General features: G+C 36.9%; 1 protein-coding gene across 3 annotated transcripts in view; it reads left to right on the forward strand.

The window, feature by feature from the left end:
• The first annotated feature begins 948 nt into the window (after nucleotides 1-948).
• Nucleotides 949-14,050, forward strand: part of LOC148940875 (uncharacterized) — a 30,075-nt gene continuing 16,973 nt past the window's right edge. For 2 of the 3 annotated variants that reach the window (XM_089104745.1, XM_089104747.1), the window contains exon 1: nucleotides 5,707-5,727. The gene's annotated coding sequence lies outside the window, so the exon portion shown is untranslated. Of the gene's footprint in view, nucleotides 979-5,706; nucleotides 5,728-14,050 lie in introns of those variants that run through there. The other variant, XM_089104746.1, reaches the window with a different exon arrangement.

Below are 14,050 nucleotides of genomic sequence, written 5' to 3' on the forward strand. Positions count from 1 at the left end.
ATTTCTAGCCTTAGCGACTTAGTCTTCTTAACATTAAATTTTGAAACCTATTCTAGCACCCTAAACTCGCAAAGTTCATTCATTCGGGCCGCACTCTTGGCTAGAATGTTTAAAGCATCAGCATAGTATAAGTCCGGGAAAGTTTTACTTTCCCATTTGATTCTTTGTCCTCCCATTGCCTTTGCTCTGCTCCTTAATTTCTAAGTCCATCAAAATAATCAATATAAATGCCATCTACCAAGAGCCTAGCCAACTATACCTGCACACAGCACAGAAATTGATATCTATCATCTTAGCCGCGTTTTCAGGCTCAGCGGGTTCGTAAACGGGTTGTTCTCGTCTAGTTTCAAGTTTCTAATTTTTGTTCTGGTTTTAGCAGGTTCGAAGCTTCAACCCCGTGTTTGATACACTAGATGCACTGATGAACAACGCTTAATGCACTAGACGAGAACAAACCGTGTTCGAACCTGCTGATCCGTCAACAACCCGTCTTTAAACACGGGTTGTTCGCGTCTAGTGCATCAAGCGTTGTGCAGCAGTGCATCTAGTGCATCAAACACGGGGTTGAAGCTTCGAACCCGCTGAAACTAGAAAAAACTAGACGAAAAACTAGAAACTTGAAACTAGACTAGAACAACCCGTGTTCGAACCCGCTGAGCCTGAAAACGCGGCTCTTATATTTGAGCTCCTCGAGTCGAAAGATCTACTGAAAGATATCTGAGAATATCTAATAAGTAAGAGACAACCAAGCCAGTAGCTCTGTTGCCCACAGAGAGAAGCAAAAAGGGCTAAATAGTATCAACTGAATAGCCCGCCTGCTGTGAATTAGAAGAAGAAGCTAGGTTTTAAAGTATCCTTGATTATTGTCAATTACTACTATAAAGAAAGCAGCATAAATTCAAACATAAGATAATATTATGTTTTCTTTAGTTATATAGAATGAGACAAAAATAGTAATCTGAGAGGGAAACCAAAAATGTATGCATATATTGGAAAACCAATATAGGCCTACAGGCTAGCTAGCTAAATTATATGACCCACTAGAAATTTAGGTAAATTTTCGGCAGTTCATATTATTGACTTACAAATAAAGTTAACATACCACTCAGTGCCTTTTTATGCTCATTACAAATATAATAGCCTAATCATTTTGTTAGAAATGAATTTTACCCCTACCACTATAGCCTACCAATTCAGGGTATATATTTGCAAATTAGAGGGATGGGGGTAGATTTCGATTAGAGGGATGATTTTTTAGAACTTTACCAAATCTTAAACTTACATCTCATTTGCATCAGAAACAAAATTTACCCCCAGTCCCTAATGTGCAAATAGCCTAGGCCTATAGGGTATACCCTGAATTGATATATATAAAAGCAGGGTAAAATTCATTTCCAACAAAAATGATTATTACATGGATAATGAGCATAAAAAGGCAGTAAATATTTGCCAAATCATATTATTGAGTTACAGCTAAAGTGAATATACCACTTGATGCCTTTTTATGCTCTATGAATATAATAATTATTTTTTTTTTGGAAATGAAGTTTAGCCCCCACCCTTGTAGCCTATATACCAATTCAGGGTATAGCCTATATTTGCACATTAGGAGGGTGGGGGTAATTTTATTTTTATGTAAATGAGAGGTAAATTTAAACTTTCCCCCACCCCCCTAATGTGCAAATATATAACCTGAATTGGTATATACAGGGGTGGGGGTTAAAATTCATTCCTGATAAAAATGATTATTATATTTGCAAAGAGAATAAAAAAAGGTATTTAGTGGTATATTCACTTTAGTTGTAACTCAATAATATGATTTGGTAAATATTTACCTAAAAGGCATTGAGTGGTATGTTTACTTTATTTGTTAGTCAATAATATGGACTGCCAAAATTTACCAGAAACCTAATCAATTTCTGCTAAAAAATCATTATCTTAAATTGCATTGTCCAGCAAACTAGGGAAAGGAAAAACATCTGTATGAATATTCATAAATGCTCTATATTAGTGCAAGGCATAAAAAGTTGTCTGTATGACTTCATTTATGTTTGCTCTATAAAAGAATGTGTTAGAAAAAGTCATTCATATGACTTGATTCATATTTCACTCTAATAATGCAAGGTTTTAAAAGTCATCTGTGTGCAAGGTATAAAAAACATTTGTGACGGCAGAGGAATAGCCATATATGTACGAGAAACGATTCAGGTAGGCACTATTGATATTAAGTCAGAATATGAGCCATGTGTAGAACAAATTTTTATATCTATTAACCTACCTGGGGGTCCCATTATACTTGGTTGTTTTTACAGAAGTCCCACCTCGACGAGTCTGGAGAACTCACTCTCGGCTATATGCCGGTATATTTGTTACTGACCGCGAGAAAAGAGCAAAATTATACAAGGAGTTGCGGGCTAAACGAGCACAAGGCGAAACCAATTTGGTTATCCAAGGCAACGCTATAGTTCCAAAAAACGTGCCGACTCGTGTAGTCCCGCCGGCTGCACTGGAACTCTAGAAGATATACCAAGTGAAGTAACTTATGTAAATAGTCAGTTAGATGGTAGTGATTTTCAAAGTACAGTGCATACAAGTGATAATTATAGTGATGCAAACCCAGAGACTTCTATGTCTTCTTATGGACTTAGTACAGATGCAGGCAACAGTCATTGCAAGAAAATTACTGGACTTAGTGTGGTGTTTAGCAATGTTGATTGCCTAACCTTGAAATTTCAGGAGGTCAGATGTGTCCTCTCCGCAAATGAGGCTGATATTTATGCATTCTGTGAGATTAAACCAAAGCGAACCTCCCTATCCCTGATAGAATCCCAGATACAGATTTCCAGATACAGACTAATGACTAACTTATTGATGGGTGGTGGCAGAAGAATTGCCATATATGTACAAGACACAATTCGGGTTGGCACTATTGATATCACGTCGGAACATGAGACAAGTGTAGAATAAATTTTGATATCTATTAACCTACCTGGGGGTCCCGTTATACTTGGTTATTTTTACAGAAGTCCCACCTCGACGAGTCTAGAGAACTCACTCTTGGCTATATGCCGGTCTATTGATGGTGCTGCTTGAAAGTGTAAGAATCTAGTCATAGTCGGCGACTTTAACTTACCTATGATTGAGTGGACTGAGGGGTACGGCCACACGAGTAACGCAGTTACGCAGTCTTTTCTTGACTGCTTAGAAGCACACTCGCTGTTCCAGGCAGTGACATTCCCGACCAGATATTAAGATGGACAGAATCCTTCACTTCTTGATTTTGTTTTGGTAAATGATCCTGAGTCACTCATTGATATAGAATTGCAACCCCCATTTGGAAATAGTGATCACATAGCTATAAAATGCCGATTTCGATTGTACCCACAGACATTGAATCTAACCAGACATGTGTATACAAACTACAATCAAATCAGGCGTGAACTCTGTCAGTGCGATTGGTCATTTGTCGAAACGATGGAGGTAGAGGACATGTGGGAGAAAATGAAAAATATGTTGTTAGACACCGTCAGTAGAAATACAACTACCACGTGGAGACCAAAACCGAAAACTCTTCTCTTTAGGACCAGAGAAATGAAAAGTGCAAGGAACAAGAAGAAGAAACTGTCAAAGCTCACAAATCAGGACCCCCACAGAACAGACTACCTGGTAAAGTTCAAAGCCGCAAGGAAGAAAGTTCGAGCCCTGTCCAGAGAACTGATAGATAAATATAAGGAGGCCATTACAGCAACCTCAAAAACCAATCCCAAGAAGTTCTGGAATTATGCCTCAGCACATAAGCCTGGTAGACACACGGTTTCGGAGTTGGTTTGTAATGGAGCCCAGTCAAACGACCCCCAAGAAATTGCTGATGCCTTGAACCACCAGTTTACATCAGTCTTCACACCCGCAGACAAAGCCCCCCTGCCAACCCCACCATGCTACGAAATCACCACTCAAATGTCACCAATAAGAGTGGATCAGGCTGAGCTCGAATGTCGGCTTAAAAAGCTTAATCCAAATAAGTCTGTTGGGCCTGATGGCATACATCCACGACTCTTAAAGGAAGCTCATTCCCAACTAGCAATACCCCTCTCAAGACTCTTCCAGAAATCTATTGACACTAAAGTCATACCAATGGACTGGAAAGTAGCCAATATCTCGCCAATACATAAAGGAGGAGACAAGAGCAAAGCTTACAGTTATCGGCCAATCAGTATTACGTCTGCTGTTGGGAAAATCCTAGAAGGTATTGTCAACACTGCTGTTCTTAGACATTTGATCACAAATAACCTTCTATCGAAACAACAACATGGTTTCCGACCAGGCAGATCAGTCAAAACCAATCTGATTGACTCGTATAATTACATAACTGAGCTCCTCGACCAAGGTCTCCCAGTGGATAGAATCTTGCTAGACTTTGCTAAAGCCTTCGAAAAAGTCTGCCATCGAAGGCTTCATTTGAAACTGAAGGCAATTGGAATTCAAGAGGAAGTGGTGGACTGGATCATGTCTTTCCTAAAGGGAAGAAAGCAGCAGGTCAGAGTTTTTGGTGAAGGTGGCAGAGCTTACTACTCCAAAATAGCTGAGGTCTTAAGCGGTGTTCCTCAAGGAACAGTTTTGGGACCTACACTCTTCAATGTATATATTAATGACGCTCCAAGAACCGTTACAAGCAAGCTTAGCCTGTATGCTGACGACTCGAAGCTCATTGGTCCTGTCGGAACTCAGCAAGGTATGACCTCAATACAGTCAGATCTTGACAGCTTTGGCGAATGGGCCAAGACATGGAGGCTCAAGTTTAATGTTGAAAAGTGCAAGGTTCTCCATTTTGGAAGAAATAACCCACAATGGCAATACTTGATGTCAGCAAATGCGGTGTGAGACAGCCACTCTCTGAGAGTCCCTCTGAAAGAGATCTGGGGGTCGTTGTAGACAAAGACCTTAATTTCAACTGCCACACCCGAGCTGCAGTAGCAAAGGCAAACCAAACTCTCGGTCTCATCAAACGTACAATGACAAGTAGATCCCCTGCAATAATTAAAAAACTTTACAAGAGCCTGGTGAGACCGAGATTAGAATTTGGAATGTGTGTCACCACACCAATTAATAAAACAGACCAGATGGCTCTCGAGTCTGTCCAAAGACGGGCGTCAAAATGCGTAAAGGGGCTCAGAGACAAAGAGTATGAATGCCGACTGCAGAGCCTCAAGCTACCAACTCTGACATACCATCGGCAAAGAGGTGATATGATAATGACCTACAAACTGCTCAAGTCTGACGACAAGGACCTCTTTTAGCCTGCCCAGTTGTCAAGAACCAGGGGTCATTCAGCGAAGCTTTTTCGGAAGCGTGCTAATACAAGGAAGAGGAACCATTTCTTCTCCAACCGCATCATAAGCCTCTGGAACGATCTGAGCGAAACGACAGTGAGTTCACCATCCGTTGACAGTTTCAAAGCCAATCTCGATAAGGAATGGGAAACCAAACTATGGCTCACGCAATAGGATGAAGCTGATGTCCCGCGGCCCTATCATCACTAACTGGCGTACACTGAACTCGTCCATATCGCTAGCAAGTGCGATTTAAGGTAGTTTAAGGTGACTTTATTTATGTTTGCTATATAATAGAATGCAGCGTAAGAGCCATCTGTAAGACTTTGTTTGTTTGCTTTATAATAGAATGAGGGAGGCTAGAAGACTTTATTTATCTTTGCTCAAGGCCATATAGGTAAAATTCTACTTTAGTTACTTTTACCTATCCTGGAAAGGGGTGAGGTTAGGAAAATGAAACTTTCAGGGATGGGTCTACAGGCTAAAATATGTCCTGGGAAGGTATTTTGAAGTAATTATCTCCTTCTTCCTCTAGAGGATCCTGAAATTTGCCTACATGATAGGTCTATACCTATTGAAATTTTGACAAAACAACATTTTACCTTACTTTTCAGTTTCTTTTTTTCTGGCTTTATTTCTGAAAATGCAATTTCTGTTATTTGAGTAGTATTTTAATCAATATTAATGTTAATTTTCAAAATTTAGGAAATGTATTTGCATATCTTTAAAACTCTATAAATCAGGATTGAGAAAAGTTGTGAGGCTGAAAACAATTTTGTTGGACTGCATTTTAAGCAGAAGATCTATTTTACAAGGTTTCACTTTTATAACACACATATTTTTAAAGGTCATCAAAGGTCAGCACCCTCTAGAGGGAGAAGGAGTGGAGGTAGGTACTTCAAAATACCGTCCCGGGACATACTTTAGCCTGTGGATCTATCCCTGAAAGTTTCATTTTCCTAACCAAACTCCTTTCCAAGATAGCCAAAAGTAGCTAAAGTAGAATTTTACCCTTTATTCATGTTTGCTCTATAATAGTCTGAGTCTATAATAGTATAATAGATGTTTATTTTATAGTAAAATAAGGTTGGTTAAAGAGCCAGTATGCAATCAAGCAAAATTATGTGAAACTCAAACCCTCACATTTTATTATCAAATAGGAATTGAAAAGAATTGTTTATATGAATGAGAATGAATGCCTAAAAATCTAATCTATGCATCAATATGGTTATTATTAAGATTATTTATGATCCAACACTTGAAATTATTAGTTTGCCAACTCACCTAGAAGGACCTCTGTTTGGAAATAATAATTATCCTCTGTTTTGATGTATATATTCTTTCAGTGTTTCAGGTTTATTCACATATTAGCAGAAAGCTGATTCTAAACATGCAACTATTATTGCTTTATATTTATTCTACAAATCACAAATATTAAATATAATTCTTTCTTTTGAATTGCTTGTCAAAACATAGATCACATTTTGAATTTATAATAACAAATTATTGGTGAAAATTTCACCAAGAAGGCAGATAAAAGGCAGGGATCTTGTTGCTGCACTCACATTGTGTCATGCTGTAGTAAAATAGGGGCAGTCCAAAAACCTGTATATTTTTCCAGAATGCAAAAGAAAAGTGGTCTTTCCAATAAAGAGGTTTTTTGCCCTATAAAAAGTTTTCTGTGTGACTTTTTATCCAACAATGCATGATATTGTCTTTTGTTTGACTTTATACTCCTTTTTATATAGGGTACTTATTTGATAAATGCCCAGCTGCTCCAAGTTGTTCATTCATTGATGCATTATAGAACTTTTTTTTTTGTTAGTCTCTTTCAGCTTAGCATGAGACAAGACAAAGAGAAGTGACAGAATAGATGAAAAATATATAATTTGGGCTATAAATTTGTACATTAGGAGGGGGTGGAGGTAAAGTATTTGGACAGTGTGGAGTAAGAAAATAATTCTTTCAGTAAATGACAATATTTGATCCTTAATATATAAAGAATCTATAGTAGAATGAGGTATAAAAAGTTGTCTGTATGACTTTATTCATGTTTGCTCTATAATAGTGCAAGGTATAAAAAGTAATCTGTTTGAGTTTTTTTATGTTTTCTCTATAAGAGAAGGAGGTATAAAAAGTTGTTTGTGTGACTTTTTATCATTTTAAATAATGACTTGGTTCCTTTCTTCATGCTTTTTCATAATCCATTTGCTTCTTGGGGAAATTACATTTTGAGCCATCAAAGGGCTCAAATTAGCCCATAGTAACCAATAGTTAAAACATTAGGAGGGGGTGGGGGTAAAGTATTTGGACAGTGTGGAGTAAGAAAATAACTCTTTCAGTAAATGACAATATTTGATCCTTAATATATAAAGAATCTATAGTAGAATGAGGTATAAAAAGTTGTCTGTATGACTTTATTCATGTTTGCTCTATAATAGTGCAAGGTATAAAAAGTCATCTGTTTGAGTTTTTTTTATATTTTCTCTATAAGAGAAGGAGGTATAAAAAGTTGTTTGTGTGACTTTTTATGATTTTAAATAATGACTTGGTTCCTTTCTTCATGCTTTTTCATAATCCAATTGCTTCTTGGGGAAATTACATTTTGAGCCATCAAAGGGCTCAAATTAGCCCATAGTAACCAATAGTTAAAAAATGTATGATAAAATTCTAGAAGAGCTACTTCTTGCTATCTTAAAAAGGGGTTAGGTTAGAAAAATGAAACTTTTAGGGATGGATCTACAGACAAGAGTATGTCCTGTGAAGTATTTTGAAGTACATACCTCTACTCCATCTCCCTCTAGAGGGCACTGATCTGTTGTGACCTTTAAAAATCTTAGTTATAAAAGTGACATATTACATAATAGAGCTTCTCTTAAATGAAGTACAAGAAAAGTATTTTCAGCCTCCTAACTTTGCTCAATCCCAGTTTATGAGGTTTCAAATATCTGCAAATACATTTCCTAAATTTCAATAAAAGCATTTGACATGGCTTAAAATTCTGCTCAAATAACAGGAAGTGCATTCTCCAAACTTAAACCAGAGAAAAAGAAACTGACAACTGAAAATTAAGGTTGAGTTTTGTTTTGTAAAAATTGCAATAGGTAAAGACCTGTCAAGTAGACAAATTTCTAAGACTTAGAAATCAGAAAAGGGTTTAATAGAAACTGCAGTGACATCAACAAAAAGCAAATGCCATCTACTTCTATGTAGGTTGTCAAAGTAATTGCAGTGACATTGACTCACAAATAAGAATAAATGTTATGAAAATGAATTTAAAAATTGCCTTTATTGATACTAGGATGATATAGCAGTTTCACAGTCAGATGAAATCATAGGAATTTAGATGATCAATTTTTGATCAAATATGATGAATCAAGGAGATAATGCTAAATTTTGATTAAAGATGAATAATTTAATGATGATTGATAGTAATAAAACATAAAATATTATTGAATTGGCGGGTGCTGGTGAACTTTTAGCTGGCTGATGAATATCAGGTTTGTACATTTCAGCTGTCTGGAGCAATAAATGGTATAATCTTGCACCTTTATTTGGGAATAAAGTCTACCAATAAAACTGTACAAGATAATCTGCCATGTGCTCATCAGATCTCCCACTCTTGGGGATTATTTCATGCATTAAACACCATAGGTGTTAAATATTCTCTGTGTGACCACCAGTCACAGGGTCTGCAATAATTTAAGGAATGATCCACTGTCAGGTGGTGAAAACCTTGATGCTACAAAGTATTTTACACTCTCCAGTAATCCAACATTATTGTTGTGCCAGGAAGAATCTATTCACACATAGTCCCAAGCAGTGTGTCTGCTGACTGGTCTTGAACAGGAATAATAAATGATTTTCCTGTGTCCCTCTCAGTGCCCCCAAACACCCCCTGCCCATCAATAAAATGTCCTCTATTTTATTTTGCCAATTTTTGCTTCATCTATTTCTACAATTATCCCCAGACCCCCAATTTTTCACTGTACTTTCCTAAAATGTGTAAACGCACTTTGCAACCAAAATTTTGCCAATCAGTGGCAGTTTGTTCAGCAATACCAGTTTCTTCTATCATAAATTCTTGTATAGGCCTACTCTACCCTCTACCCATATTGCAAAAATAAGCATCATTTCTGTTATTTGTTTAAAAGGGAGTTTTGAGTTGTGGCACTAAGTTCCTGCACAAAGAGATGAATTACATTTTTTTTACAACCCTAAAACCTTGATGCTCAGTTCTTCTTTTCTGATACCTGAACATACATAGTGTTGCATTAAAATAACATTCATTTTTGCAATCTGGGCAAAAAAGTGTATTGTGCAGAACATTGTCATTTATCAAAAATTGATGAATGTTGTCTTTCATTGGATGTAAAACTCTTAAAGACATAACTTTATTGTCACACAGAGTACATAAAATTTTCAGCAACATCATGATTCAAAGTTTAATTCACTGCTTAATGTAATTATACTTTTCCACTGTTTTCTTTAAAGATGTGCTATGTTTGAAGATGAGAAAAGGCCATTGAGATGCCATTTCAAAGAACAAAACAGTCAGGAACATGACATCAGTGCATCTAGACACAAATTTTGTAGATGGCATTTGTTTCAGCACAAATTTGGAAACTGAAAAAATGTTTTGTGAAAACATTTTTTTTTTTTAATTTGGTAGAAAAATTTAAAACAGTCAAAGAAGTGAAGATAAAGCTTAGCCTCATGTAATATGTGTTAACTATGATCATTTTGCATATTATCAAGTAAGAACTGTTTTCTTAACATGTTTCTTTATGTAGGATAAGGCTCCTAGGCAAACACTGATAGTTTTTCTTAGACTATGTTTTTAAACTGTGAAGTCAACAAGTAGCAGTTACACTGGTTACTCTTTATAAAAAACTTCACGTTTCTTAAAGGACTTAAGCGTTTGTGACTGCTGGATCTCAGCAGGAACCAAGTTCCAAGCATCTCCTGCACTCGTGGCCAGACCAAAGTCTGGACAAACCAAGAGAGAAGCCAGCATCATTACGTCTTTCCAGTTACAAATTGTGTACAGATTTACTTTCCTTACTAGTTTAGGTTGTCGAGAAAAACAACAAGGGAGTTCTCCATGGAAATATTGATTTGCAAGCAAAGATAGGGTATAACACAAATATCCTTCATCTTTAGGAGATCAACTGGAGTCTGTGTTGTCAGCTGTAGAACTTTTGCCACTTTCTCTTGTAGATGGTGAATGGAAGCAAGTATAGAAGGAAATGTAGACATCCACGCAGACAAACAGTAACACATATAAGGATTCATAAGAGAGAAATATAAAAGACAAAGGATAGAAAAAAGAAAAAACTCACTTTAATTTTTTGATGATTCCAAGTTTATGGAAAATTTTGACTTATTACTTAAATATACCACTTAAACAATAAATGTTTGGTAATGGTGCATTATGCAGGTACCACATGGGCGCCCATTGACTGAATTTTAGGGGGGGCTTACCTGGTTTAATCAGCACTTCCAGTGCTGTATAATTGAAATCTCAAGACAAAATATCATGGGCAGCGCGATAGCGCTGCCTAATTAAAGAGAGATATGGGTACAATGTATTGTTTTTTTTTAGACCAGGGCACTTCTTATAGAAAGAAATATCATAAGAACTTGAAAAGAGCTCATGGAGGGCAACCAGCTCCCCCTCCCCCAGTGCAATAACTTTCACAATCACACCCAATCAAAATTTTGAGACAGCAATTTTGTTCAGTTTAGTTTTAATGTCCAGAAATTACGACTTTGAGAATGACACCCCCCCCCCACAACCCCCAGAGCAAGGGTTGTAAGTTATGCTCTGTGGGGATATAAGGTTTTTGTAGGAAGGGGGCTCATTTGATTGGTAATCAGAAGTTCTACTGGAGTTTTTAACAGTCAAAAGTAATTGGAGGTCATCCAGCCCCTCCCCATACACCGATCATTTCCCCAAACATATTCAATCATAATTTTTTCGATAACCAATTTGTTCAGTGTAGTTGAAAGGTCCAGAAATTACGCCTTTGAGGATAACTCCCCCCTCCCCCTATAGCCCTCAGGTCAAGTGTTGTAAGTTACGCCTTGGGGGCATATAAGATTTTTATTGAAATGGTGGTTGTATAAACTTCAAAGAAGGCTCATTGGATTAGCAATCAGAAGTTATAGTGCTCTTTTTAGGAGTTAAAGTGATCAGAAAAGGCAAATAGCCCCCCCCCCCACACACACACACACACGTTATATTTTCCAGAAATGCATCTGATAGAAATTTTAAGATGGCCATTTGTTGTCGTAGAAACTTCGAAAAAGTCGGTTGGTTGGTAATTGAAAGGGCTAGTACCTTCTTTAATAGTCAAAAGTGATTGGAGGGCAAACAGCCCCCCCCACGCCCATCATTTCCCCAAACATTTCTAGTCAAAATCTCGAGATAGTTATTTTGTTTGATGTAGTTTAAAAGTCCAGAAATTATGTTTTGAGGATGAGAACCCCCTCATGGTTGTCAGGGCAGGGGTTGTAAGGTGTGCCATGAGGACATTGAAGGTTTTTATGGAAACGGGGGTCGTATAGACTTCAGAGGGGGCTCATTGGATTAGAAATGGGAAGTTGAAGAGTCATTTTTAAGAGTCAAATTTATCAGAGGGCAGCTATACCCCTCCCCACGTCATATTTTCCCCCAATGTATCCGATAGAAATTCTAAGATAGCCATTTAGTCAGAAATAGTCCAAAGATCTCATAACACGGCCTTTGGAGTTGACACAAACCCCCAAAGTATGGGGATAAGGGTTTTAAGTTATGCCCCAGGGGATGTAAGATTTTTATGAAGAGGTGGTCTTGTGAACTTTAGAGGAAGCTCATTTGATTGGAAATGCATACTTCTAGTTTCTTTTTAAGAGTTAAGCGTGATGGATTGAAAATAGCCCCCCCCCTCTCCCTGATATCCTCTTTTCCCAAAACACATTCGGTCAAAATTGTGAGGCAGCCATTTTGTAGCCAATAGTCCAAAGAGAATATAAGAATATCTTCAGTAATCAAATATAAGAAATATTGAGGTGGACGTTGAACTAAATCAAAACAAACTATTAACATGTGAACTTTCAAAAAGATGACAACTAAAAAAAACTTTTCCACAAAACAAACTTTTCAAAGAAAAGTAAAGAGCTCCATTAAGCCAAAAATGGGCAGAAATGAAGTCAAGTTATCATCAAAGTGTAAAACTACCACAAATCATCAATAAATAAATGAAACTTAAAATGAACAGAAAATAGAATAAATAGCCAAGTCTAACTCGAAACAAGCACAAAAACTCACATTAGTAGGGCTGATAACCCCCATGCCTTTTCAAGACCAAAACATAATTTGCACTTTACTGAAAACAAAATATGTTTTAATGTTTTCCCTTTTTTTTACTTAAATAAGTAAAAAACTTTTTTTCCTAATTTTTTTACCCATTTTTTATTTTAAGGAATAAATATCAGTATAGGTAAATTAAACTGACAATCCATGGTCATTTATTTTTTTTCAGTAAAGCCTAAGTTATGTTGTGGTCTTAAGAAGGCATGGCTTGTCAGCCCTAGTAATGTTAATTTTTGCTCGTTTTGAGTTTGACTCGGCAATTTATTATAATTTCTGTTCGTTTTGAGTTTTATTTAATTGTTGATAGTGATTTGTGGTACTTTAAGGCTTGGAAGATTATTTGACTTTATTTCTGCCCATTTTTGGCTTAATAGAGCTCTTTACTTTTCTTTGAAAACTTATTCTGTGGAAAGTTTTTTAAATTAATACAAATATATGACACCGTCATTCAGCCAGGGAGGGGGCATGCCCCCCCCCCCTTGTGGGCGCCCATGGGGAACCGCAAAGAAATCAAGTTTGGTTAATGCTAATGAAATAAAGTAAAATAGGATGAATATATAATAGTTTAGAAAGAAATTTGGGCTATATATTTGCACATTAAGGGGAGTGGGTTGGGGGGGGGGAAGCATAGCATGTATTAAATACATACCCTAACCTAGGTACCTTCCCCCCCCCCTAAACTCCAAAAACAATTGTTTGAATATTGTAACTCATTGAGAAACCCTGGCTTTGCAATCAGTTATCTATAGCAGTCTCTGGCAAATAGCCTGTTTGATGGGTTTTGTGACTAGTTTTCTTGATACAGTATGTAGTGATGCCTGCAAAATGCACCAGTACCAAATGTTCATCCAAAAGAACTCCCAAGAATTAAGCACATGAATCTGGGGAGCAATTTATGGAGCCTCTTAGTGTACAAAGTTCAGTTATTGTATGGGGGCTCATGCCTGTCTGAGAAAAAATAAGAAGGTATACATTTTTTTACATTTAAAGCTAGTAGATTTACATCAAACCAATTGAATATCTTCTTAATTATTGCTTGGGTCTTTAATGTAAGGGATGATTGATTTGGAGCCATAGAACCTATTTGTACAGTCGTCTGCAAATGCCATCAATTCTTCCCAATTATCAGATGTGAATGCCAATGCAGTTTGCGAGTAACTTTTATGACACAATCAGCAGCAGACGGTTGAGGTCATTCACATAGATGACAAAGAGAGTTGGCCCAAAAATTGAACCTTGTGGTACTCTGTATTCAATTGGAACTTGCTTTTTTACAATAAGTCTGCCAGTGAAATATGAAGAGGACCAAGACAATCCTTCCCCATGCACACCATGATGAGAAAGCTTACCAATGAGGATTTTG

This window comes from Artemia sp. Qi Xiang Cuo, chromosome 19, assembly GCF_049724085.1.
Source record: "Artemia sp. Qi Xiang Cuo chromosome 19, ASM4972408v1, whole genome shotgun sequence".
Classification (NCBI taxonomy): Eukaryota; Metazoa; Arthropoda; class Branchiopoda; order Anostraca; family Artemiidae; genus Artemia; species Artemia sp. Qi Xiang Cuo.